The sequence below is a fragment of the Mus musculus genome, chromosome 14 (assembly GCF_000001635.26).
Source record: "Mus musculus strain C57BL/6J chromosome 14, GRCm38.p6 C57BL/6J".
NCBI classification, from domain to species: Eukaryota; Metazoa; Chordata; class Mammalia; order Rodentia; family Muridae; genus Mus; species Mus musculus.
The window spans coordinates 3,274,858-3,302,804 of NC_000080.6; the positions used below are offsets into that span (position 1 = coordinate 3,274,858).

General features: G+C 43.1%; 2 long non-coding RNA genes across 4 annotated transcripts in view; one reads left to right on the plus strand and one right to left on the minus strand.

Moving 5' to 3' along the window:
• 1700110I01Rik (RIKEN cDNA 1700110I01 gene) overlaps positions 1 to 27,947 on the plus strand; it is a 43,430-nt gene that overhangs the window by 12,456 nt on the left and 3,027 nt on the right. The window lies entirely within an intron of this gene.
• On the minus strand, positions 31 to 27,696 carry Gm46491. Of its 3 annotated transcripts, none has more exons than XR_001781483.2 (4): positions 26,410 to 27,696; positions 6,616 to 6,750; positions 3,512 to 3,748; positions 31 to 2,029 (listed from the first exon to the last, which is right to left on the minus strand). It is a non-coding gene; the product is annotated as a predicted gene, 46491 (long non-coding RNA). The 3 variants fall into 3 exon arrangements; XR_001781481.2 differs by lacking the exon at positions 26,410 to 27,696 and adding an exon at positions 7,282 to 7,631; XR_001781482.2 differs by lacking the exons at positions 6,616 to 6,750; positions 26,410 to 27,696 and adding an exon at positions 5,013 to 5,494.

Below are 27,947 nucleotides of genomic sequence, written 5' to 3' on the forward strand. Positions count from 1 at the left end.
TGGCCAATCCCTGACTTACCTGGGAGACAAAGGCAGGTCCGTTGTCTGACCCCATGACCTTAGGTATCCCAAAGCGGAGAAGGATTTCTTCAAGTATCTTCTTGACCACTACAATAGCTGTTTCCTTTTTGGTGGGGAACCCCTTGACCCATCCTGAGAAGGTGTCTATGAAAACTAAGAGATATTTATTTCCATACTTAGCCGGTTTCACCTCAGTGAAGTCGGGTTTCCCAGTAGGCTCTAGGCCTGTCTCGTCACAGTCGTTTTCCTTCCTGGAGCCTGCTAGACCCAGCGTTGGTAAGTGCACAAGCATGGCAGTTTTTTACTATCTCTTCTACAATTCTTTTTAATCCAGGAATGTAATAGGGGGACTCACTATCCAATTTTATTAATTTTTTAGTTCCTAAATGAGTCAGATGGTGTATGTTATCTAAGTAATCTCGCCCCTCTTCATCTCTGAGGGCTCTTTTAGTTATTTCCTTGTTGGCGGGCTGTTGGGTTCTTGCCACCAGAGTCATTTGCCCTTGGGCTGCTTTTTTGGCTTCTTGGTCTGCCATTTGGTTTCCCTTTTCAGCGGGCCCCGTTCCCTTCTGGTGTCCTGGGCAATGGATAATTGCCACTCTATGGAACAGATGGACAGCTTCTAATAAGCTGAGAATTTCTTCTTTATTTTTGATATCCTTGCTGGCAGACGTTAGCAGTCCATGATGTTGGTATATTGCTTTGTGAACATGGGCCGTGGCAAAAGCATACCGGCTGACGGTATAGACATTAAGAGTCCTTCCTTATGCCAGCCTTAAGGCTTGAATTAGTGAGATAAGTTCCACTTTTTGAGCTGATGTACCCTCCGGCAGGCTGCTGGCCCATATGACAGACTTTCCACTAATCCACTAATGCTGCCCCAGCCCTCCGCTTACCTTCTACCACGAAGCTGCTTCCATCAGTGAACCAGGTCATCTCCCCTGGCCAATGTTGGTCTGTGAAGTCTGGCCAGATTCCAGTCTCTTCTGCCAGTATTTCCTCACACTTATGTGCAGGGGCCTCGTCAACCTCAGGTAGTAAAGTAGCAGGGTTGAGATTGGCTGGGGGTGCAAAACTTACTTGCTCTGTCAGCAATAGGCTCTGGTAGTGCGTCATTCTGGCGTTAGTCATCCAGCGGTCCAGTGGTTACCTGACAATGCTCTCAAGAGAGTGCGGGGCCACTATGGTAACATTCTGGCCCATAGTCAGTTTGTAAGCATCTCTTACTAGCACAGCCGTGGCTGCTATCACTTGCAGGCAGGAGGGCCATCCGCTGGCCACAGGGTCCAGCTTCTTTGATAAGTAGGCTACTGGGTGCTTCCATGGCCCCAAAAGCTGGGTAAGGACTCCCCTTGCCACCCCATTTCTTTCATCAATGTATAAGGTAAAAGGCTTGCTCACATCTGGCAGGGCCAATGCTGGAGCCTGCAGTAGCGCCTTTTTGAGAGTTTGAAAGACTAGCTGATGTTCTCTGGTCCAGATGAACTCTCCTTTTTCTTTGGTTAATGGGTACAATGGGGCTGCCAGAGTGGCAAATTTGGGAATCCAGAGTCTATAAAACCTAGCAGTCCCCAGGAACTCTCTTACCTGGCTAGCAGTGGTTGGGGCCAGGATCTGCATAACGGCTTGTTTTCTGGCTTCTGTGAGCCACTGTTGTCCATCTCTCAGAACATATCCTAAGTAGGTCACTTCTGTCCGGCATAACTGAGCCTTTTTAGCAGAGACCCGATACCCCAGCTAACCTAGCTCGACCAGGAGGTTTTGAGTCCCAGTTTCACAGTCCTCACATGTTTCTGCAGCTAGTAGGAGGTCATCTACATACTGCAGAAGAGTCACCTGTGGGTTACTGGCTCGGAAGGGGGCAAGGTCTCGGTGTAGTGCTTCATCCAACAAGGTGGGCGAGTTCTTGAATCCCTGAGGCAACCTCGTCCATGTGAGCTGTCCAGCTTGTCCACTCTCAGAATCTCGCCATTCAAAAGCGAACAAAGGCTGGCTGTTGGGATGTAACCTCAAACAGAAGAAAGCGTCTTTGAGATCTAGGACTGTGTACCACGTCCAACCAGGTGACAAGGTGCTGAGGAGGTTATAAGGATTTGGCACCATGGGGTGTATGTCTTGAACCCTCTTGTTGACTTCTCTAAGATCCTGAACTGGATCACAGGTCACAGGTCCCTAGTTTTTTTTTTACAGGAAGTAGAGGAGTGTTCCAAGGGGATTTGCATGGGACCAAAATCCCTTGTTGGAGCAGTTTGTTGATTTGGGGGTGTATACCCTCTTGAGCTTCTTTGCTCATGGGATATTGTCAGACCCCTATAGGGGTGGCCCCGGACTTAAGTTCAATCACCACAAGAGGAACCTGTTTTGCCATGCCCATTCCTCCTGTCTCTGCCCACACCTTAGGGTATCGATTCAACCAGTCCTTTAATCCCTCAGGGGGCTTCACTTTACTTTGGTAGAGTCGATATTCTTTTCCTAGTTGTAAAGTTAGCTCTAGAGTCTGGGGTGCTTTCATTCCCCAGGATACCTCTGGTCGATGAGAGGTAAAAGTTATTTGTGCTTTTAACTTGGTTAGTAAGTCTCTCCCCAATAAGGGCATAGGACACGCTGGAATGACTAGAAACGAATGAGTTACTTGATTTTGCCCTATGTCTACTATTCAGGATGTGGTCCATGGATACGATTTTTGTCCCATGGTCCCGATCACCAAGGTTTTTTCGTTTTTCTTCACTTTTCCTAGTGGTGTCTTGAGTACTGAAAATTCTGCCCCAGTGTCGACTAGAAAGTCCACAGGGGTCCCCTCAACTTCTAAAGTTACCCTAGGCTTGGGGAGGGGGGCCGAGCCCTGTTTCTCTGAGTCTTCATCTTCTCCAAGAGAAAGCACCTTCACCTCTTGCTTCTTTTTCAGACAGTCACACATCCAGTGGCCCATTTCCTTGCAATATGCGCATTGCTTCCTCTCCAGGTGCTGTCTGCCTTCTCTGGGTCTCCTTGGTCCCTGGTATCTTCTGTCTCCCAGGTTCCCTAACTGTCTACCTCTTCTCCCTTTATCTCTTTCTCTTACTGTGGCCAGTATCCTAGTCAAAACCTTTTCCTGTCTCCTGTCTCTCCTATCCTCATCCTCTTTTCTCTCTTTCTTTTCTCTCTCTAAGTTTTCATCTTCTGTTTCTCTCTTATGATACACTTTCTCTGCTGCTCTAACTACATCCCTTATGGTATAATCCTGCAAGCCCTCAATTCGCTGTAACTTCTTTCTAATGTGGGGAACCGACTGGCCAATGAAGGCCATAATCACAGGCCCTTTGACCCTCTGATGTGGGATCAAATAGGATATATCTTCTGTAAGCCTCCATGAGCCTTTCGAGGAAGACTGAGGGGTGCTCAGTTGCTCACTGCATAACCTCTACTACCTTGGCCAGATTCATGGGCCGCCAAGTAGCACCTCTGATACCCACCTCTAGGGCCCGGTGATAATTGGACAGTCGTTCCCTACCTTGTGCTGTATTGTAATCCCATCGGGGCTGGGTTAGCGGGAATCCTTCAACTATCTTGGCTGGAGGTTGGACAGGCTGCCCAACCTCATCTCGGATGTTTTTCTGAGCCTCGAGGAAAATCCTTTCTCTCTCCTCTGTGGTGAATAAGGTCTACAGAAGCTGTTGGCAGTCATCCCAGGTCGGCTGGTGCAAATACATTAGTGATTCGACCAACCATATGAGTCCTGCGGGGTTCTCTGAAAAAGGAAGGTGATTAGCTTTCCAATTATAGAGATCAGAAGAGGAAAAAGGCCAATACTGTAAGGGCTGCAGACTATCCGGATCAGCAGGGGGAGCCCCAATAGCCCTGAGTGGAAGTGCCATGGTTGAATCAGCAGGCCCCTCAGGGGTGACTCCTCGCCAGCTCCTTGTTCCTGTGGAGGGACCCTCTCCTCCTGCCCAGGCCTGAGGCAGAGGTCCCGAGGAAGCTGAAGGTTGGAGCTGGGGAGCATACGGTGGGGGTTAAGGGGTGTCGGGCCACTCAGGGGGTTCTTCAATCTCTGGATAGATCTTGAGGAGTTTCATCACTGGTGTGCTGTGTTCATCATCTCCCCCGAGCGGTGGTTTTGGTTTCTCTTTCTCAGCATTTTCTCAGATGGCTAGGATCTTGGTGCCAGGGCAGAGAGGTGGGAGGAATGGGTGAACCCACGGGGGTGGGTAGCATGCCAAGTCCTCCCATACTGTCATGTATGGGTGCTGTTCTGGATGCGACCCTGGCCCTTCCTGAAAAACAATGGCCTTCATAGCCCTTATGGTGGGTAAGTAAAATGTTCCGGTGGCCAACCTACTCCAAAAACAGGCCATTCCGAGGAGCAGAAAGTCATCCATGGCTTTTTCTTCACTATTACTGACAAATTTCGTCCTCTAGCCCTAACGTCCGTCCAATGGTCCTTATTCAAAGATAAAGGAGTAGACACGGTCTGTCCCATAGTGAAGAATAAGAATAAATACAACACAATGACAGAGACAGAACACACTAAGACATCTAAACAAACTTGTCCACATCTGGACTTATACAACAAGCCACAAGCTACCTCTGACAGAGTGGGATTCCGCATCCACTCCTTCTCTGGCAGGAAGAACACTCTCTCTCCTTTACTCTGCCAGGCAACAGCCAGATCCTCCTGACTGTTCCTTACCCTGGGCACTCCCTCCAGGGTCTCCCTTGGAACGTCTTCCAGGGGTGCAGCCTACAGGCCTTAGGGCATCCCCCACCGCAGCCTGTGGGTCCTTACAGTCCTCAATGGCAGCTGCCAGAACACCAGACTCCGAAAAACAAGGCACAGACTCAGTGGCCGCACAAACATACCACACACATACAAAACGTAACTCCAAGTGGTATTTCAAGTCCTTGGGGACCCCTCAAATCCCGGACGAGCCCGCAAATGTAAGATGCCCCCCCAAGAAGGAGCCCCCACTCAAGTCTCAGGATGCAGCGTCACCCAAAAAAACATGAGAGACCTTGTTGCAAAAGCATGAGGCAGCTTTGATGGTGGGGCTCCAGGTCAATACGTATCTCACTCAGGAGACAGAGGAATCGACCCTGAGACTCAAAAAGTCAGGGTTTTTATAGGGTAGGGGTTAGGGGCTAGGAAGAATTGGTGCGATTACACGTGATTGCCCCATTCAAACATCAACAACATGATTATGAGTCAGCAGAGTAGTACGTGCAGGCCAGGGCATATAAGAATTCTAAAGCCGGGGGCTTATCTGAGTCGTCAATGCATCTGGTTAATGTTTCAGCTTTTAACTATGCTGTCTATAGAAAGGGGGGCGAGCAGGAGGCGCCGGGCTGCCAGAGGGTCAATGAGTCAGCCAAGATAGTCAGAACCAGTTCCTGCATTCCTTCCCTTATCTTTATGACCGGGTGACCTAGCTTCAAGATGGACTAGGGCATGCCCGGGCTTGTTTTCTTTGCAGTCTCAGTCCCAGGCCTTTTTAGTTTAAACCTTTTATTTTATTTAATCTCCTTTCATATACATGACGATAACTTCAGTTACCAGAGTCAAAGGTTGCTTCAGCCTTGTTTACTCAGACATCTTGGAACTACTATTTAATGAAGACGGATTTGAATTTCATAGCATTTGTAATTTTTCTGAATTTAGATTTTTTTGAAAACTAAAGCTACCTATACTCTTAACTTATGAAAACTTATTCAAAACAAAACAAAACAAAACAAAACAAAAATAAAAAACCCAAAACCCTAGCCGGGCAGTGCTGGCACAGGCCTTTAATCCCAGCACTCGTGAGGCAGAGGCAGGCAGATTTCTGAGTTTGAGGCAGGACTGGTCTACAAAGTGAGTTCCAGGACGTCCAGGGCTATACAGAGAAACCCTGTCTCCAAAAAAACAACACAAACCAAACCAAACAAACAAACATACCTGAAAAAGTGAGTTAAAGAGAAAAATGTTAGGTTTGAAAATGGCACATCATATACTTATATGCAATGGTCAAAATTCCATGCCTATTAATATCAATATCGGCTAGTAAGATTTATGCCGTTTGAAAAAAATTAGGGATGTTTTAAATTGAACTGAGGAAGTAAGATTGAACAAAAAATTTGATAGAGGGCACTATTAAGTTGTGGGCTTAATGAACTTGAAAGATTGTATTGTTTAATTTTTGGATAAAGCATGTTTATGAAGGCTACAATAAATCTAAGAAAATGTTTTAGTTTGTTTGTTTTTGTTTATGTTTTGTTGTTGTTGTTGTTGTTTTTCGAGACAGGGTTTCCCTGTATACCTGTGGCTGTCCTGGAACTCACTTTGTAGACCAGGCTGGCCTTGAACTCAGAAATCTGCCTGCCTCTGACTCCTTAGTGCTGGGATTAAAGGGTTTTTTTTGGTTTGGTTTTTTTTTTTTTTTTTTTTGGTTTTTTGTTTGACTTTCTGACAAACATTTGCCACAATTATGGCTAATTATCAAGCTTTCGAATACCACTTCTGATATTCATATCAGTATATCAGGAAATCTGCATTTTATACTGGCTCATATGAAAACATTTTTGTGCACAAACATCTGATGTCAAAGTATTAAGTTGCTAAGACTCAGACTCATGGCCTACCTCCTGAAGTCCAGGCTGTAACTTGTGCGGTGGTGCCCATCTCTCACGGTGGCAGTCCAGGCTCTACCTCGTGCTGTGGTGCCCATCATGGTGGCACTTAGCTTACATACTGCTTCTTAGGGGAGAAGTTGAGATCTGTGGAGGAAGTAATTTAAGTAGAGCTACTAAAGTTAACAGTGGGTTCCTGGTCTTTGGGAATTATCCAGGTAAGAAGAGAAGCACCCTTAGAAAAATGAAGATATTTCCTCATCTTCTCCCTAGGAGTATAAGGTGAGAGAGGCTTGAATAGAGGCGCAGGCTCCAGATTTGGCTAAGGCTTAGTTGGTTTTGAGGCCACACTAACAGTGTTTTCTCAGTCATCCTGAAGATACATCAAGACACTCTAAGTATGATGGGTTAGGATTACTATTAGTGCATTTAGTTCTGCATTCACACACTTATACATACTACATGCTTACATATAGATGTGTAAATGTGCTCCTGATCGAGTAGTGTGAGTAGGTGTATGGCCCACAGGTGAGTGTGTTGTTCATAGAACTTGAAAATATTTGAGGGGAGGAGCAAGGACTCAGTCTGTAAGGTGCTTGCTGTGCAAGTGGAGGAACTGAATCACATCCCCAGTACTCATGTGTCTTTGTTGCCTTTATGTTGCTGTGATAAAAATACCTTGACCAGCAGAGCTTATAGAAGATTGTTTTGGAGCTTTTACTTCCAGAAGCATAAGAGTTCTTCCTGGGAGGGAGGCATGGCTGCATGAGGCAGGTATAGCAGTAGAAGCAGGAAGCTGTAGCATGATGCACTGAAGTCTTGGAACAGAGAGAGCCAACTGAGAGCAGTGTGAAGCTTTAAACTCCGAGACCCTGCCCCCACAGTGAGGTACTTCCTTCAAAGAGGAACTCCTAATCCTTCCCAAACAATGTCACTGACTGAGGGCCAAGTGTTTACATTCCATAGACTGGGGGCATGCTTGTGTGGAGTGGGGGTAGGGAGGGGCCAGGGGTGGGGGCAGTCATTCTTATTCAGACCCCTCTACCACATTTGATAAAAGACAGGTGCTGGGGAGGCAGACACAGGAGGATCCCCTTGAGCTATTGGCCAAGCCAATCAAAGATTCAGGTTTAAGGATCAACCTTGTCCAAAACTTAAAGAGCAAAGTGACTAAAGAAGTCGGCTGCAGGTCATGGTGGTGCATGCCTTTAATCCCAGCACTTGGGAGGCAGAGGCAGGTGGATTTCTGAGTTTGAGGCTACCTGGTCTACAGAGTGAGCTCCAGGAAAGCCAGGGCTACACAGAGAAACCGTCTCAAAAAAAAAAAAAAAGAATAATAAGAAGACAGCTGACCTTGACCTCATCAATAGTTGCCACTCCCTGAGCCAAGCATATTCAAACCCACATATACTAACAATACAAGAGACTACAGGGAAAGGATTCTAGCCATGAGACAAATCCTGTCTTCCAGTGATCTCTGGTTTCCTCTCAAAGGCAGTCAGTCATAAGTGATGTTTTCTTGGGGTGCTTCCAGAAAATCTCTATGTTATATAATTTTTATGTACAACATACATGTAAGAATATATATATATATACATATAAATATAAACAAATACATATATAAACACATACATATATAAACACACACACACATATATGTATATATATATATGCATTTATACATTTTTTAAGATAACCAAATATCATGGTATATACCTGTAGCTCCAGCCCCAGGGAAACTGATGCAGGAGGATTGCCTAAAGATCAAGTCTAACCTGGGTGACATAGTGAGACCCTCTCTCAAAAAATAGACATTTAGAAAATATCACTGTCTATTTTTATATTTGTAGATATTTATACACACACACACAATGTGTATATATTCTGTTTAAAAACTGCTACTAGGACTGTTCCCAAATGGTCTTCTGTATATTTACTTCCTTCTTTTTAGTGACAGTAGGCCATTCAAATGAGCTGTGCCAAATTGCTTTCAGCAGTTCAAAGTTGGCAAAGTGTAGACAGTTTCATTTGGTTGAAATAACACGGTACGTGATCATTTAATTAATCAATTTAGTGGAAGGAAATTGGTGGTTTTAGGACAGTACACTAATCTCACCATTTTTGGGGGTGGGGTAGTGGATATGACAACTTTAAATGTAAAGAATAGGAGGTGTGTGTGAGAGTCCCACTTCTTGGCCCTGGCGTTCCCCTGTACTGAGGCATAGAAAGTTTGCAAGACCAATGGGCCTCTCTTTCCAGTGATGGCCAACTAGGCTATCTTCTGATACATATGCAGCTAGAGAAAAGAGCTCTGGGAGGTACTGGTTAGTTCATATTGTTGTTCCACCTATAGGGTTGCAGATCCCTTTAGCTCCTTGGGTACTTTCTCTAGCTCCTCCATTGGGGGCCCTGTGATCCATCCAATAGCTGACTGTGAGCATCCACTTCTGTGTTTGTTAGGCCCGGCATAGTCTCACAAGAGACAGCTATATCAGGGTCCTTTCAGCAAAATCTTGCTAGTATATGCAATGGTGTCAGCGTTTGGGGGCTGATTATGGGATGGATCCCCAGATATGGCAGTGTCTAGATGGTCCGTCCTGTCATCTCAGCTCCAAACTTTGTCTCTGTAACTCCTTCCATGGGTGTTTGTTCCCAATTATAAGAAGGGGCAAAGTGTCCACACTTTGGTCTTCATTCTTCTTCAGTTTCATGAGTTTCACAAATTGTTATCTTGTATCTTGGGTATTCTACGTATCTGGGCTAATATCCACTTATCAGTGAGTACATATTGTGTGAATTCTTTTTTTTCCATTTCTTATTAGGTATTTAGCTCATTTACATTTCCAATGCTATACCAAAAGTCCCCCATAGCCACCCACCCCCACTCCCCTACCCACCCACTCCCCTTTTTTGGCCCTGGCATTCCCCTGTACTGGGGCATATAAAGTTTGCCTGTCCAAAGGGCCTCTTTTTCTAGTGATGGCCGACTAGGTCATCTTTTGATACATATGCAGCTAGAGTCAAGAGCTCCAGGGTACTGGTTAGTTCATAATGTTGTTCCACCTATAGGGTTGCAGATCCCTTTAGCTTCTTGGGTACTTTCTCTAGCTCCTTCATTGGGGGCCATGTGATCCATCCAATAGCCGACTGTGAGCATCCACTTCTATGTTTGCTACGCCCAGGCATACTCTGACAAGAGACAGCTATATCAGGGTCCTTTCAGCATAATCTTGCTAGTGTATGCAATGGTGTCAGCATTTGGAACCTGATTATGAGATGGATCCCCGGATATGGCAGTCTCTACATGGTCCATCTTTTTATCTCAGCTCCAAACTTTGTCTCTGTACCTCCTTCCAAGGGTGTTTTGTTCCCACTTATAAGGATGGGCATAGTGTCCACATTTCAGTCTTCATTTTTCTTGAGTTTCATGTGTTTAGGAAATTGTATCTTATATCTTGGGTATCCTAGGTTTTGGGCTAATATCCACTTATCAGTGAGTACATATTGTGTGAGTTCCTTTGTGAATGTGTTACCTCACTCAGGATGATGCCCTCCAGGTCCATCCATTTGGCTAGGAATTTCATAAATTCATTCTTTTTAATAGCTGAGTAGTACTCCATTGTGTAGATGTACCACATTTTCTTTATCCATTCCTCTGTTGAGGGGCATCTGGGTTCCTTCCAGCTTCTGGTTATTATAAATAAGGCTGCTATGAACATAGTGGAGCATGTGTCCTTCTTACCAGTTGGGGCATCTTCTTGATATATGCCCAGGAGAGGTATTGCTGGATCCTCCGGTAGTACTATATCCAGTTTTCTGAGGAACCGCCAGACTGATTTCCAGAGTGGTTGTACAAGCCTGCAATCCCACCAACAATGGAGGAGTGTCCCTCTTTCTCCACATCCTCGCCAGCATCTGCTGTCACCTGAATTTTTGATCTTAGCCATTCTGACTGGTGTGAGGTGGAATCTCAGGGTTGTTTTGATTTGCATTTCCCTGATGATTAAGGATGTTGAACATTTTTTCAGGTGCTTCTCTGCCATTCGGTATTCCTCAGGTGAGAATTCTTTGTTCAGTTCTGAGCCCCGTTTTTTAATGAGGTTTTTTGATTTTTTGAAGTCCACCTTCTTGAGTTCTTTATATATGTTGGATATTAGTCCCCTATCTGATTTAGGATAGGTAAAGATCCTTTCCCAATCTGTTGGTGGTCTTTTTGTCTTATTGACGGTGTCTTTTGCCTTGAAGAAACTTTGGAGTTTCATTAGGTCCCATTTGTCAATTCTTGATCTTACAGCACAAGCCATTGCTGTTCTGTTCAGGAATTTTTCCCCTGTGCCCATATCTTCAAGGCTTTTTCCCACTTTCTCCTCTATAAGTTTCAGTGTCTCTGGTTTTATGTGAAGTTCCTTGATCCACTTAGATTTGACCTCAGGACAAGGAGATAGGTATGGATCAATTCGCATTCTTCTACACGATAACAACCAGTTGTGCCAGCACCAATTGTTGAAAATGCTGTCTTTCTTCCAGTGGATGGTTTTAGCTCCCTTGTCGAAGATCAAGTGACCATAGGTGTGTGGGTTCATTTCTGGGTCTTCAATTCTATTCCATTTGTCTACTTGTCTGTCTCTATACCAGTACCATGCAGTTTTTATCACAATTGCTCAGTAGTAAAGCTTTAGGTCAGGCATGGTGATTCCACCAGAGGTTCTTTTATCCTTGAGAAGAGTTTTTGCTATCCTAGGTTTTTTGTTATTCCAGACGAATTTGCAAATTGCTCCTTCTAATTCGTTGAAGAATTGTGTTGGAATTTTGATGGGGATTGCTTTGAATCTGTAGATTGCTTTTGGCAAGATAGCCATTTTTACAATGTTGATCCTGCCAATCCATGAGCATGGGAGATCTTTCCATCTTCTGAGATCTTCTTTAATTTCTTTCTTCAGAGACTTGAAATTTTTATCATACAGATCTTTCACTTTCTTAGTTAGAGTCACGCCAAGATATTTTATATTATTTGTGACTATTGAAAAGGGTGTTGTTTCCCTAATTTCTTTCTCAGCCTGTTTATTCTTTGTGTAGAGAAAGGCCATTGACTTGTTTGAGTTAATTTTATATCCAGCTATTTCACCGAAGCTGTTTATCAGGTTTAGGAGTTCTCTGGTGGAATTTTTAGGGTCACTTATATATACTATCATATCATCTGCAAAAAGTGATATTTTGAGTTCATCTTTTCCAATTTGTATCCCCTTGATGTCATTTTGTTGTCGAATTGCTCTGGCTAATACTTCAAGTACTATGTTGAAAAGGTAGGGAGAAAGTGGGCAGCCTTGTCTAGTCCCTGATTTTAGTGGGATTGCTTCCAGCTTCTCTCCATTTACTTTGATGTTGGCTACTGGTTTGCTGTAGATTGCTTTTATTATGTTTAGGTATGGGCCTTGAATTCCTGATCTTTCCAAAACTTTTATCACGAATGTGTGTTGGATCTTGTCAAATGCTTTTTCTGCATCTAACGAGATGATCATGTGGTTTTTGTCTTTGAGTTTGTTTATATAATGGATTACATTGATGGATTTTCATATATTAAACCATCCCCGCATCCCTGGAATAAAACCTACTTGGTCAGGATGGATGATTGCTTTAATGTGTTCTTGGATTCGGTTATCGAGAATTTTATTAAGGATTTTTGCATCGATATTCATAAGAGAAATTGGTCTGAAGTTCTCTATCTTTTTTGGATCTTTCTGTGGTTTAGGTATCAGAGTAATAGTGGCTTCATAAAATGAGTTGGGTAGAGTACCTTCTACTTCTATCTTGTGAAATAGTTTGTGCAGAACTGGAATTAGATCTTCTTTGAAGGTCTGATAGAACTCTGCACTAAACCCGTCTGGTCCTGGGCTTTTTTTGGCTGGGAGACTATTAATAACTGCTTCTATTTCTTTAGGGGATATGGGACTGTTTAGAAGGTCAACTTGATCCTGATTCAACTTTGGTACCAGGTATCTGTCCAGAAATTTGTCCATTTCGTCCAGGTTTTCCAGTTTTGTTGAGTATAGCCTTTTGTAGAAGGATCTGATGGTGTTTTGGATTTCTTCAGGATCTGTTGTTATGTCTCCCTTTTCATTTCTGATTTTGTTGATTAGGATTTTGTCCCTGTGCCCTTTAGTGAGTCTAGCTAAGGGTTTATCTATCTTGTTGATTTTCTCAAAGAACCAACTCCTCGTTTGGTTAATTCTTTGAATAGGAGGAAATTAGTCTGAACAGGTGAGAGGGTGCGCCAGAGAACCTGACAGCTTCTGGAACAGGCAGAAGCACAGAGGCGCTGAGGCAGCACCCTGTGTGGGCCGGGGACAGCCAGCCACCTTCCGGACCAGAGGACAGGTGCCCGCCCGGCTGGGGAGGCGGCCTAAGCCACAGCAGCAGCGGTCGCCATCTTGGTCCGGGACTCTCCGAACTTAGGAAATTAGTCTGAACAGGTGAGAGGGTGCGCCAAAGAACCTGACAGCCTCTGGAACAGGCAGAAGCACAGAGGGGCTGAGGCAGCACCCTGTGTGGGCCGGGGACAGCCGGCCACCTTCCGGACCGGAGGACAGGTGCCCGCCCGGCTGGGGAGGCGACCTAAGCCACAGCAGCAGCGGTCGCCATCTTGGTCCGGGACCCGCCGAACTTAGGAAATTAGTCTGAACAGGTGAGAGGGTGCGCCAGAGAACCTGACAGCTTCTGGAACAGGCGGAAGCACAGAGGCGCTGAGGCAGCACCCTTTGTGGGCCGGGGACAGCCAGCCACCGTCCGGACCGGAGGACAGGTGCCCGCCCGGCTGGGGAGGCGGCCTAAGCCACAGCAGCATCTTGGTCCCGGGACTCCAAGGAACTTAGGAATTTAGTCTGCTTAGGTGAGAGTCTGTACCACCTGGGAACTGCCAAAGCAACACAGTGTCTGAGAAAGGTCCTGTTTTGGGCCTTCTTCTTCGGCCAGGAGGAGGTCCAAATACAAGATATCTGCGCACCTTCCCTGTAAGAGAGCTTGCCAGCAGAGAGTGCTCTGAGCACTGAAACTCAGAGGAGAGAATCTGTCTCCCAGGTCTGCTGATAGACGGTAACAGAATCACCAGAAGAACAATCTCTAAACAGAGTCAACTATAACTACTAACTCCAGAGATTACCAGATGGCGAAAGGTAAACGGAGGAATCTTACTAACAGGAACCAAGACCACTCACCATCACCAGAACCCAGCACACCCACTTCGCCCAGTCCAGGGAACCCCAACACACCTGAGAACCTAGACCTAGATTTAAAAGCATATCTCATGATGATGGTAGAGGACATCAAGAAGGACTTTAATAAATCACTTAAAGAAATACAGGAGAACACTGCTAAAGAGTTACAAGTCCTTAAAGAAAAACAGGAAAACACAATCAAACAGGTAGAAGTCCTTACAGAAAAAGAGGAAAAAACATACAAACAGGTGATGGAAATGAACAAAACCATACTAGACCTAAAAAGGGAAGTAGACACAATAAAGAAAACTCAAAGCGAGGCAACACTAGAGATAGAAACCCTAGGAAAGAAATCTGGAACCATAGATTTGAGCATCAGCAACAGAATACAAGAGATGGAAGAGAGAATCTCAGGTGCAGAAGATTCCATAGAGAACATCAGCACAACAATCAAAGAAAATGGAAAATGCAAAAAGATCCTAACTCAAAATATCCAGGAAATCCAGGACACAATAAGAAGACCAAACGTACGGATAATAGGAGTGGATGAGAATGAAGATTTTCAACTCAAAGGTCCAGCAAACATCTTCAACAAAATTATTGAAGAAAACTTCCCAAATCTAAAGAATGAGATGCATATGAACATACAAGAGGCCTACAGAACTCCAAATAGACTGGACCAGAAAAGAAATTCCTCCCGACACATAATAATCAGAACATCAAATGGGCTAAATAAAGATAGAATACTAAAAGCAGTAAGGGAAAAAGGTCAAGTAACATATAAAGGCAAGCCTATCAGAATTACACCAGATTTTTCACCAGAGACTATGAAAGCCAGAAGAGCCTGGACAGATGTTATACAGACACTAAGAGAACACAAACTGCAGCCCAGGCTACTATACCCAGCCAAACTCTCAATTATCATAGAGGGAGAAACCAAAGTATTCCACGACAAAACCAAATTCACGCATTATCTCTCCACGAATCCAGCCCTTCAAAGGATAATAAGAGAAAAAAACCAATACAAGAACGGGAACATCGCCCTAGAAAAAACAAGAAGGTAATCCCTCAACAAACCTAAAAGAAGACAGCCACAAGAACAGAATGCCACCTTTAACAACTAAAATAACAGGAAGCAACAATTACTTTTCCTTAATATCTCTTAACATCAATGGTCTCAACTCGCCAATAAAAAGACATAGACTAACAAACTGGCTACACAAACAAGACCCAACATTTTGCTGCTTACAGGAAACTCATCTCAGAGAAAAAGATAGACACTACCTCAGAATGAAAGGCTGGAAAACAATTTTCCAAGCAAATGGTATGAAGAAACAAGCAGGAGTAGCCATCCTAATATCTGATAAGATTGACTTCCAACCCAAAGTCATCAAAAAAGACAAGGAGGGACACTTCATTCTCATCAAAGGTAAAATCCTCCAAGAGGAACTCTCAATTCTGAATATCTATGCTCCAAATACAAGAGCAGCCACATTCACTAAAGAAACTTTAGTAAAGCTCAAAGCACACATTGCGCCTCACACAATAATAATGGGAGACTTCAACACACCACTTTCACCAATGGACAGATCATGGAAACAGAAACTAAACAGGGACACACTGAAACTAACAGAAGTGATGAAACAAATGGATCTAACAGATATCTACAGAACATTTTATCCTAAAACAAAAGGATATACCTTCTTCTCAGCACCTCATGGTACCTTCTCCAAAATTGACCACATAATAGGTCACAAATCAGGCCTCAACAGATTCAAAAATATTGAAATTGTCCCATGTATCCTATCAGATCACCATGCACTAAGGCTGATCTTCAATAACAAAATAAATAACAGAAAGCCAACATTCACATGGAAACTGAACAACACTCTTCTCAATGATACCTTGGTCAAGGAAGGAATAAAGAAAGAAATTAAAGACTTTTTAGAGTTTAATGAAAATGAAGCCACAACGTACCCAAACCTTTGGGACACAATGAAAGCATTTCTAAGAGGGAAACTCATAGCTATGAGTGCCTTCAAGAAAAAACGGGAGAGAGCACATACTAGCAGCTTGACAACACATCTAAAAGCTCTAGAAAAAAAGGAAGCAAATTCACCCAAGAGGAGTAGACGGCAGGAAATAATCAAACTCAGGGGTGAAATCAACCAAGTGGAAACAAGAAGAACTATTCAAAGAATTAACCAAACGAGGAGTTGGTTCTTTGAGAAAATCAACAAGTTTCAGTGTCTCTGGTTTTATGTGAAGATCCTTGATCCACTTAGATTTGACCTTAGTACAAGGAGATAAGTATGGATCGATTCGCATTCTTCTACACGATAACAACCAGTTGTGCCAGCACCAATTGTTGAAAATGCTGTCTTTCTTCCACTGGATGGTTTTAGCTCCCTTGTCGAAGATCAAGTGACCATAGGTGTGTGGGTTCATTTCTGGGTCTTCAATTCTATTCCATTGGTCTACTTGTCTGTCTCTATACCAGTACCATGCAGTTTTTATCACAATTGCTCTTTCTTTATTCCTTCCTTGACCAAGGTATCATTGAGAAGAGTGTTGTTCAGTTTACATGTGAATGTTGGCTTTCCATTATTTATGTTGTTATTGAAGATCAGTCTTAGGCCATGGTGGTCTGATAGGATACATGGGACAATTTCAATATTTTTGTATCTGTTGAGGCCTATTTTGTGACCAATTATATGGTCAATTTTGGAGAAGGTCCCGTGAGGTGCTGAGAAGAAGGTATATCCTTTTGTTTTAGGATAAAATATTCTGTAGATATCTGTCAGGTCCATTTGTTTCATAACTTCTGTTAGTTTCACTGTGTCCCTGTTTATTTTCTGTTTCCATGATCTCTCCATTGATGAAAGTGGTGTGTTGAAGTCTCCCACTATTATTGTGTGAGGTGCAATGTGTGCTTTGAGCTTTACTAAAGTGTCTTTAATGAATGTGGCTGCTCTTGCATTTGGAGCGTAGATATTCAGAATTGAGAGTTCCTCTTGGAGGATTTTACCTTTGATGAGTATGAAGTGTCCTTCCTTGTCTTTTTTGATAACTTTGGGTTGGAATTCGATTTTATCCGATATTAGAATGGCTACTCCAGCCTGTTTCTTCAGACCATTTGCTTGGAAAATTGTTTTCCAGCCTTTCACTCTGAGGTAGTGTCTGTCTTTTTCCCTGAGATGGGTTTCCTGTAAGCAGCAGAATGTTGGGTCCTGTTTGTGTAGCCAGTCTATTAGTCTATGTCTTTTTATTGGGGAATTGAGACCATTGATATTAAGAGATATTAAGGAAAGGTAATTGTTGCTTCCTGTTATTTTTGTTGTTAAAGTTGGCATTCTGTTCTTGTGGCTGTCTTCTTTTAGTTTTGTTGAGGGATTATCTTCTTGTTTTTTCTAGGGCGTGGTTCCCGTCCTTGTATTGGTTTTTTTCTGTTACTATCCTTTGAAGGGCTGGATTCATGGAGAGATAATGGGTGAATTTAGTTTTGTCGTGGAATACTTTGGTTTCTCCATCTATGGTAATTGAGAGTTTGGCTGGGTATAGTAGCCTGGGCTGGCATTTGTGTTCTCTTAGTGTCTGTATAACATCTGTCCAGGCTCTTCTGGCTTTCATAGTCTCTGGTGAAAAATCTGGTGTAATTCTGATAGGCTTGCCTTTATATGTTACTTGACCTTTTTCCCTTACTGCTTTTAGTATTCTATCTTTATTTAGTGCATTTGATGTTCTGATTATTATGTGTCGGGAGGAATTTCTTTTCTGGTCCAGTCTATTTGGAGTTCTGTAGGCTTCTTGTATGTTCATGGGCATCTCTTTCTTTAGATTTGGGAAGTTTTCTTCAATAATTTTGTTGAAGATGTTTGCTGGTCCTTTGAGTTGAAAATCTTCATTCTCATCCACTCCTATTATCCGTAGGTTTGGTCTTCTCATTGTGTCCTGGATTTCCTGGATGTTTTTAGTTAGGATCTTTTTGCATTTTCCATTTTCTTTAATTGTTGTGCCGATGTTCTCTATGGAGTCTTCTGCACCTGAGATTCTCTCTTCCATCTCTTGTATTCTGTTGCTGATGCTGGCATCTATGGTTCCAGATTTCTTTCCTAGGGTTTCTATCTCCAGTGTTGCCTCACTTTGGGTTTTCTTTATTGTGTCTACTTCCCTTTTTAGGTCTAGTATGGTTTTGTTCATTTCCATCACCTGTTTGTATGTGTTTTCCTGTTTTTCTATAAGGACTTCTACCTGTTTGGTTGTGTTTTCCTGTTTTTCTTTAAGGACTTGTAACTCTTTAGCAGTGTTTTCCTGTTTTTCTTTAAGGACTTGTAACTCTGTAGCAGTGTTTCCCTGTATCTCTTTAAGTGAGTTATTGAATTCCTTCTTTATGTCCTCTACCATCATCATGAGATATGCTTTTAAATCCAGGTCTACCTTTTCAGGTGTGTTAGGGTGTCCTGGACTGGGCGAAGTGGGCGTTCTGGGTTCTGATGATGGTGAGTGGTCCTGGTTTCTGTTAGTAGGATTCTTACGTTTACCTTTCGCCATCTGGCAATCTCTGGAGTTAGTTGTTATAGTTGTCTTTGTTAAGAGATTGTTCCTCTGTTGATTTTGTTACCCTCAATCAGCAGGCGTGGGAGACAAGCTCTCTCCTCTGAGTTTCAGTGGTCAGAGCAGTCTCTGCAGGCAAGCTCTCCTCTTTCGTGGAAGGTGTACAGTTATCTGGTGTTTGGACCTCCTCCTGGCTGAGGGTGAAGGCCCAAAACAGGATCTTTCCCAGAAGCTATGCTGCTTTGGCCAGGAAGGTGGACGGTTGTCTGGAGTCGAAGATGTCGCCGCCTCAGAAGCTCTGTGGCTCTCGCCAGGAAGGTGGCCGGTTGTCTGGATACGAAGATGGCACCGCCCCAGAAGCTCTGCGACTTTCGCCCGTCCCAGAAACGGCTGGCCTCTGTATTCCACACGGTCTCCCGTGCAGCCTGCCCTCCACGGAGTCCCGGAGCCAAGAAGGCTCCTGCCGGCGCCTGTGACACAAACCTCTCCTTGTGTGAATTCTTTTGTGATTGGGTTACCTCAATCAGTATGATGTCCTCCAGGTCCATCTGTTTGGCTAGGAATTTCATAAATTCATTCTTTTTAATAGCTGAGTAGTACTCCATTGTGTAAATGTACCACATTTTCTGTATCCATTCCTCTGTTGAGGGGCATCTGGGTTCTTTCCAGCTTCTGGCTATTATAAATAAGGCTGCTATGAACAGAGTGGAGCATGTGTCCTTCTTACCAGTTGGACTATCTTCTGGATATATGCCCAGGAGAGGTATTGCGGGATCCCCCAGTAGTAGTATGTCCAATTTTCTAAGGAACCGCCAGACTGATTTCCAGAGTGGTTGTACAAGCTTGCAATCCCACCAACAATGGAGGAGTGTTCCTCTTTCTCCACATTCCAGCCAGCATCTGCTGTCACCTGAATTTTTGATGTTAGCCATTCTGACTGGTGTGAGGTGGAATCTCAGGGTTGTTTGATTTGCATTTTCCTGATGATTAAGGATGCTGAACATTTTTTCAGGTGCTTCTCTGCCATTTGGTATTTGTCAGGTGAGAATTCTTTATTTAGCTCTGAGCCCCACTTTTTTTTTTTAAATTTATTTATTACGTATTTTCCTCAATGACATTTCCAATGCTATTCCAAAAGTCCCCCATACCCTCCCCCCACTTCCCTACCCACCCATTCTCATTTTTTTGGCACTGGCGTTCCCATGTACTGGGGCATATAAAGTTTGTGTGTCCGATGGGCCTCTCTTTCCAGTGATGGCCGACTAGGCCATCTTTTGATACATATGTAGCTAGAGTCAAGAACTCCGGGGTACTGGTAAGTTCATAATGTTGTTGCAACTACAGGGTTGCAGATCTCTTTAGCTCCTTGGATACTTTCTCTAGCTCCTCCATTGATTTTCTGGAGTCCACCTTCTTGTGTTCTTTATATATATTGGTTATTAGTTCCCTATCTGATTTAGGATAGGTAAAGATCCTTTCCCAATCTGTTGGTAGCCTTTTTGTCTTATTGACGGCATCTTTTGCCTTACAAAAGCTTTGCAATTTTATGAGTTCCCATTTGTTGATTCTCAATCTTACAGCACAAGCCATTGCTGTTCTATTCAGGAATTTTCCCCCTGTGCCCATATCTTCGAGGCTTTTCCCCACTTTCTCCTCTATAAGTTTCACTGTCTCTGGTTTTATGTGGAGTTCCTTGATCCACTTAGATTTGACCTTAGTACAAGGAGTTAGGAATGGATCAATTTGCATTCTTCTACATGTTAACCGCCAGTTGTGCCAGCACCAATTGTTGAAAATGCTGTCTTTTTTCCACTGGATGGTTTTAGCTCCCTTGTCAAAGATCAAGTGACCATAGGTGTGTGGGTTCATTTCTGGGTCTTCAATTCTATTCCATTGGTCTACTTGTCTGTTGCTATACCAGTAACATGCAGTTTTCATCACAATTACTCTGTAGTACAGCTTTAGATCAGGCATGGTGATTCCACCAGAGGTTCTTTTATCCTTGAGAAGAGTTTTTGCTATTCTAGGTTTTTTGTTATTCCAGATGAATTTGCAGATTGCCCTTTCTAATTCATTGAAGAATTGAGTTGGAATTTTGATGGGGATTGCATGGAATATGTAGATTGCTTTTGGCAAGATAGCCATTTTTACTATATTGATCCTGCCAACCCATGAGCATGGGAGATCTTGCCAACTTCTGAGATCTTCTTTAATTTCTTTCTTCTGAGACTTGAAGTTCTTATCATACAGATCTTTTACTTCCTTAGTTAGAGTCACACCAAGGTATTTTATATTATTTGTGACTATTGAGAAGGGTGTTGTTTCCCTATTTTCTTTCTCAGCCTGTTTATCCTTTGTGTAGAGAAAGGCAATTGACTTGCTTGAGTTAATTTTATATCCAGCTACTTCACTGAAGCTGGTTATCAGGTTTAGGAGTTCTCTGGTGGAATTTTTAGGGTCACTTATATATACACTATCATATCATCTGCAAAAAGTGATATTTTGATTTCTTCCTTTCCAATTTGTATTCTCTTGATTTCCTTTTGTTGTCGAACTGCTCTGGCTAGGACTTCAAGTACAATGTTGAATAGGTAGGGAGAAAGTGGGCAGCCTTGTCTAGTCCCTGATTTTAGTGGGAATGCTTCCAGCTTCTCACCATTTACTTTGAAGTTGGCTACTGGCCTGTTGTAGATTGCTTTTATCATGTTTAGGTATGGGTCTTGAATTGCTGTTCTTTCCAAGACTTTTATCATGAATGGGTGTTGGATTTTGTCAAATGCTTTCTCTGAATCTAAAGAGATGATCATGTGGTTTTTGTCTTTCAGTTTGTTTATATAGTGGATTATATTGATGGATTTACGCATATTAAACCATCCCTGCATCCCCGGAATGAAACCTACTTGGTAAGGATGGATGATTGTTTTGATGTGTTCTTGGATTCAGTTAGCTAGAATTTTATTGAGGATTTTTGCATTCATAAGGGAAATTGGTCTGAAGTTCTCTATTTTTGTGGGGTCTTTCTGTGGTTTAGGTATCAGAGTAATTGTGCCTTCATAGAATGAGTTGGGTAGAGTACCTTCTGCTTCTATTTTGTGGAGTAGTTTGTGAAGAACTGAAATTAGATCTTCTTTGAAGGTCTGATAGAACTCTGCACTAAACCCATCTGGTCCTGGGCTTTTTTTTTGGTTGGGAGATTATTAATGACTGCTTCTATTTCTTTAGGGGATATAGGACTTTTTAGATCATTAACCTGATCCTGATTTAACTTTAGTACCTGATATCTGTCTAGAAATTTGTCCATTTCATCCAGGTTTTCCAGTTTTGTTGAGTATAGCCTTTTGTAGAAGGATCTGATGGTGTTTTGGATTTCTTCAGGATCTGTTGTTATGTCTCCCTTTTCATTTCTGATTTTGTTAATTAGGTTGCTGTACCTGTGCCCTCTAGTGAGTCTGGCTAAGGGTTTATCTATCTTGTTGATTTTCTTAAAGAACCAGCTCCTCGTTTGGTTGATTCTTTCAATAGTTCTTCTTGTTTCCACTTGGTTGATTTCTCCCCTGAGTTTGATTATTTCCTGCTGTCTATTCCTCTCGGTTGAATTTGCTTCCTTTTGATCTAGAGCTTTTAGGTGTGTTGTCAAGCTGCTTGTGTGTGCTCTTTCTAGTTTCTTTTTGGAGGCACTCAGTGCTATGAGTTTTCCTCTTAGAAATGCTTTCATTGTGTCCCATAAGTTTGGGTATGTTGTTGCTTTATTTTCATTAAACTCTAAAAAGTCTTTAATTTCTTTCTTTATTCCTTCCTTGACCAAGGTGTCATTGAGAAGAGTGTTGCTCAGTTTCCACATCAATGTTGGCTTTCTATTATTTATGTTGTTATTGAAGATCAGCCTTAGTCTATGGTGATCTGATAGGATGCATAGGACAATTTCAATATTTTTGTATCTGTTGAGGCCTGTTTTGTGACCAATTATATGGTCAATTTTGGAGAAGGTCCCATGGGGTGCTTAGAAGAAGGTATATCCTTTTGTTTTAGGATAAAATGTTCTATAGATATCTGTTAAATCCATTTGTTTCATCACTTCTGTTAGTTTCAGTGTGTCCCTGTTTAGTTTCTGTTTCCACGATCCGTCCATTGGTGAAAGTGGTGTGTTGAAGTCTCCCACTATTATTGTGTGAGGTGCAATGTGTGCTTTGAGCTTTACTAAAGTTTTTTTTTTTTTAATGAATGTGGCTGCCCTTGCATTTGGAGCATAGATATTCAGAATTGAGAGTTCCTCTTGGAAGATTTTACCTTTGATGAGTATGAAGTGTCCCTCCTTGTCTTTTTTGATAACTTTCGGGTGGAAGTCGATTTTATTTATATAGGAATGGCTACTCAAGCTTGTTTCTTTAGACTATTTGCATGGAAAATTGTTTTCCAGCCTTTCATTCTGAGGTAGTGTCTGTCTTTATCCCTGAGATGGGTTTCCTGTTAGCAAAATGTTGGGTCCTGTTTGTGTAGCCAGTCTGTTAGTCTGTCTTTTTATTGGGGAATAGAGTCCATTGATATTAAGAGATATTAAGGAAAAGTAATCGTTGCTTCCTATTATTTTTGTTGTTCAAGTTGGCATTCTGTTCTTGTGGCTGTCTTCTTTTAGGTTTGTTGAAGGATTCCTTTCTTGCTTTTTCTAGGGCTTGGTTTCCATCCTTGTATTGTTTATTTTTCTGTTATTATACTTTGAAGAACTGGATTCGTGGAAAGATAATGTGTGAATTTGGTTTTGTCGTGGAATACTTTGGTTTCTCCATCTATGGTAATTGAAAGTTTGTCTGTGTATAGTAGCCTGGGCTGGCATTTGTGTTCTCTTAGTGTCTGTATAACATCTGTCCAGGATCTTCTGGCTTTCATAGTCTCTGGTGAAAAGTCTGGTGTAATTCTGATAGGCCTGCCTTTATATATTACTTGACCATTTTCCCTTACTGCTTTTAATATTTTATATTTAGTGCATTTTCTGTTCTGATTATTATGTGTTGGGAGGAATTTCTTTTCTGGTCCAGTCTATTTGGGCATCTCTTTCTTTAGGTTTGGGAAGTTTTCTTCTATAATTTTGTTGAAGATATTTGCTGGTCCTTTAAGTTGAAAATCTTCATTCTCATCTACTCCTATTATCTGTAGGTTTGGTCTTCTCATTGTGTCCTGAATTTCCTGGATGTTTTAAGTTAGGATCTTTTTGCATTTTGCATTGTCTTTGTTGTGCTGATGTTCTCTATAGAATCTTCTGCACCTGAGATTCTCTCTTCCATCTCTTGTATTCCGTTGCTGATGCTTGCATCTATGGTTCCAGATTTCTTTCCTAGGGTTTCTATCTCCAGCTTTGCCTCTCCTTGGGTTTTCTTCATTGTGTTCACTTCCCTTTTTTGGTCTAGTATGGTTTTGTTCATTTCCATCACCTGTTTGGATGTGTTTTCCTCTTTTTCTTTCAGGACTTGTAACTCTTTAGCAGTGTTCTCCTGTATTTCTTTAAGTGAGTTATAAAAGTCCTTCTTGATGTCCTCTACCATCATCATGAGATATGCTTTTAAATCTGGGTCTAGCTTTTCGGGTGTGTTGTGGTGCCCAGGACTGGGCGAGGTTAGAGTGCTGGGTTCTAAAGATGGTGAGTGGTCTTGGTTTCTGTTAGTAAGATTCTTACGTTTGCCTTTCGCCATCTGGTAGTCTCTGGAGTTAGTTGTTATAGTTGTCTCTGGTTGGAGATTGTTCCTCTCGAGATTCTTTTATCCTCTATCAGCAGACCTGGGAGACTAATTCTCTCCTCTGAGTTTCAGTGGTCATAGCGCTCTCTGCAGGCAAGCTCTCCTCTTACAGGGAAGGTGCACAGATATCTGGCATTCAGACCTCCTTCTTGGCAGAAGATGAAGGCCGGAAACAGGACTTGTTCCAGAAGCTGTGTTGCTTCTGTAGTTCACACTCTCATCTGCACAGACTAGTCTCAGAGGGATCCGGGAACCAAGATGGCTCCCCCAGGTGCTCCAGCAAAGCCCTCCAGGGCAGGGCAGACACCTCTCCTCTGTCAGGGAAGGTGTCCAGATGTCTGGAGCCCAAAACGGGGTCCTTTCTCAGAGTCTGTCTTCTAGGGACCTTGGGGGTGTCTGCCAACTCTGCGCCCAGGTGACCAAGTCCTGGCACCTACTGGAAGGGACTTGTGACCCTGGTCAGGCCGGGTTTCCTGCTTCTCTAATGTTTTCTCAGGTCCCAGGCGATTGGATCGGAACAGAAGTTGTGTTCCACTCACCAGTGGTCCTAAGATTGTGTGGAGAGTCCTCTAGGGGATCTTGGGGGTGTTCACCGACTCCGTGCCCAAGGTGACCTGGACTATCCTTCAGCTTCTTGCAAGAGGCTAACACCACAGAAAGTCTTGTAAATGATCACAGAAATGAACTACTGGGTGAGCCATAGGAGAGATCTTGGATAAGGTGCAGGATGGTGGCCTAGGCTTGACTGTGTTTATGCTTAGATATGACTGCAACCTGCCCCTGATGCTTCATTCATCCTACCTGCTGCTGCTTGGTACATAGGTCATAGATATTCAGGCTGCTGTCTTTACACAGCCTCTTTGTTTCTTTGGAGCATTTTTCCAATGCAATCTGCTCCCCTAGAAGCTGCCTGTTCTCCTGACTTTGTGCTGAAGGTGGTTAGATTCACTCAGGAGGTGGCAGTGCCTGATGCTGAGCCACAAACAAAAAATTGTGACTCCCAGGCAGCACCTTCCTCCCACTCCTCCCAAGGACCATCCTCCCATCATGAGCCCTGACCCCCAGACAGCCTCAGACAACAATTCATATTGGCCATGGAGCATCACATAGAAGCCTCACTGATGTCCTGGGATATTTTCTGCAGGTTGGCTATCACCTGTTGGTGTTGCATCTCGAGCATGAAGGCCTCAAAGTTGATCCTGTGGGATGGCATGGCCCAAGGAGCAAATAATCCCTTGAACTGAGGCTACAAGGATCATGTCAGTTCAAGCTGAATCGTGGACTACCTCAGCCCACATATGCCACATCCTGCTCCTTGGTACTGGTTCCTCTTGGTGATTATTAAAATTATTACTCTTGGCCTGGGGCCAGTAGAGCTAGGGAAGTAAAAGAAGAGAGCTGACCTGCTTTAGCTCCCTGAGGGGACTTGAAGGAATGGATGAGCTCTCCAAGAACTTTCCAGGAGCCTGTGCCACAGGCCTGGGTCCACCTTAAACCTGTGATGACCCTTCTCCTGTTTTTAGACAAGGAATTGTCAATCATTGGTTCTATTGCTACATAAATCCCCAAAGGACATAATATCTACAGTGAAAGGCTTTATAAAAACACATACTAGGAGTTTCCAACGTGCACCCAAGGTGAGCACAGAGGTCATGTGCTGTGCTGCTAAAATGGAAGGCTCCTTGTCCTCATCAGTATCATGACCTGAAAATTGATTCAGGCCAATCCTCAGGCCAAATCAAGGCCAGAGACTCCATGGATTGTAAGGTAAACACACACACACACACACACACACACACACACACACACACACACACTTAGAATGCCAAATAAATACAATTCAGAGTACAATGAGCAAAATCAGAGAAAAGCAGTGACCTGCAGAAATCCTGTCACACTGAGAGGCAGCACGTGGGACCAGAACTCTCCAGCTGTTGACAGGACCAATTAGAACCAAAGTACTTCCAGGTCAGTTACAAAAGTGATTTGCCATAAGCACACAGCACCTAGTAATTTCCATAAGCCAACACATGTCCAGGCTTCTTAAAATGCAGGATGAGAGCTCACACACTTCTACCCTTATTCCCAGACTGTGATTCAGGCCACAGGCTCTGGTTTACTTTTGGGGGAATCAAAAGAGCCTGTGACCCCATCTCACTCCTATCTGAACTTCAAGTTCTGTATCTAAGATGTAATCAGGAAAATGATTTTGGGCATGAGAACACTCTGGAGTTGTAGTCTCCTGTGATGTGAGGAAATCTTGGGTTAACAGAGAGGGCCCAAGATAGCAAAGAACTGGGCATAATGACTACCTGTTGTTGTTCAAATCCTTGTTAGTGTAATGGGCCAGGATTCCCCAGAGTTCATCCCTCCCATTTGTCATCTTCTGGAGATTGTCAGATTCTCCAACCTCTTCAACCTCTCCTCCTCCTTAGAGATGGTGGAGGGTTGGGATTATGCCTTCCAGTAGATCCTGTATTTAGATAAACACTAGTAAACTTGCATAGATGATGGCACAGGGCCAGGAGAAACCATGCTTAGTCCCAAATAGAAATCTGAGGAAGAAGTGTTGCTAGAGACACTAATGAATCCCTGAAAGAGCAGGAAAGTTATCTTCAAGCTGGGCTCCTCAGCTATGTCCCTGTTCCCAAGCACCATAGGTAGACATATGCCTCACACCCTACTGCCATCTCCCTGGCTCTGAAATGTATCAGCTGGCCCAGGCAAGAAGAATTGAAGGACATTGTTAGCTCATGTTTGATGTGATGCAGGGAATTCTTGGAATCCATACTGATTAGCACCCAAGCCCTAATCATGTTTGTTCAAGACCAAAGTGTCTGAGAACGTGGTGAGGTCTGTCTGACATGACCAGGAGAGTATTCCTCTTTGCTCTTGGCATCACATACTCATGTATCCTACAGAATATGCTTAGGATGAAGTGCTTCAACACTATCCTGACAGCAACACTCTGTTATTCTCACAGAGACTCCTCCAGGCCCACTCAGTATGAAAGTAAAGAGCTCTGAGGAAAGCAGATTGACACATGTCAATTCCCGGCTCTCTGCCAAATTGATCTGCAGAAATTATTGAGTCTGGGTCTGCCATTTAGGAAGACTGAGGTTCAAATCATAAGTCCTACTCCTGGAAGGACCAGCATAAGCTTTCCTCCTCCAGGAAGCTCCCCAAACCCTGCCCAGGACTCACTGGACCTTCCCCAGGACCATTGCTTTCTTGTTGTTCTACAGCATGATAGAAGGTCAGCCTCCTTCTGTCTTGATATGGCCTCTCCTTGTTTTCCATTCTCACTTCAAAATAGCCTAAGCAGCCTGAACAACATGCCTGCTTGCAAAAATAATAGGCTCTAAAGGGATTCTCCATAGGCTGCTGGTGTCACCACAACACTGGTGACATCACAGGTGATTCTAGGGTTCTCCTGAATACAAGAGATTGTCCCCTAAAGGGACTACTGGTGATGTCACAATTAATAATGGATAGTAATGGAATGTTTTTAAACTGTGTTACATACACTGCTGCCGACTGAAGGGCAAACATTTATTTGTGAGAAAGGGTCGTCTTATGTTGCCCAGGCTAACCTAATAAGAATAGAATTTGTGGATAGGGATTTTTCCAAAGAAGCTATTACAAATATTCTCTATATGATCAAAAAAACACAGAGGAAAAAGAAAATATGATCAAGAGAGATACGAAGGATGTGCAAGACATCTTCTGTAGAGAAGGGGAGGTGTGGAGTGGAAACTCAGTTCCATGCAGGGGAAAGGGATGAAGGGAGATGGGGGAGGTTATAAATGTGGAGATGAAAAAAAATGATACTAACCCTACATTATAGAAT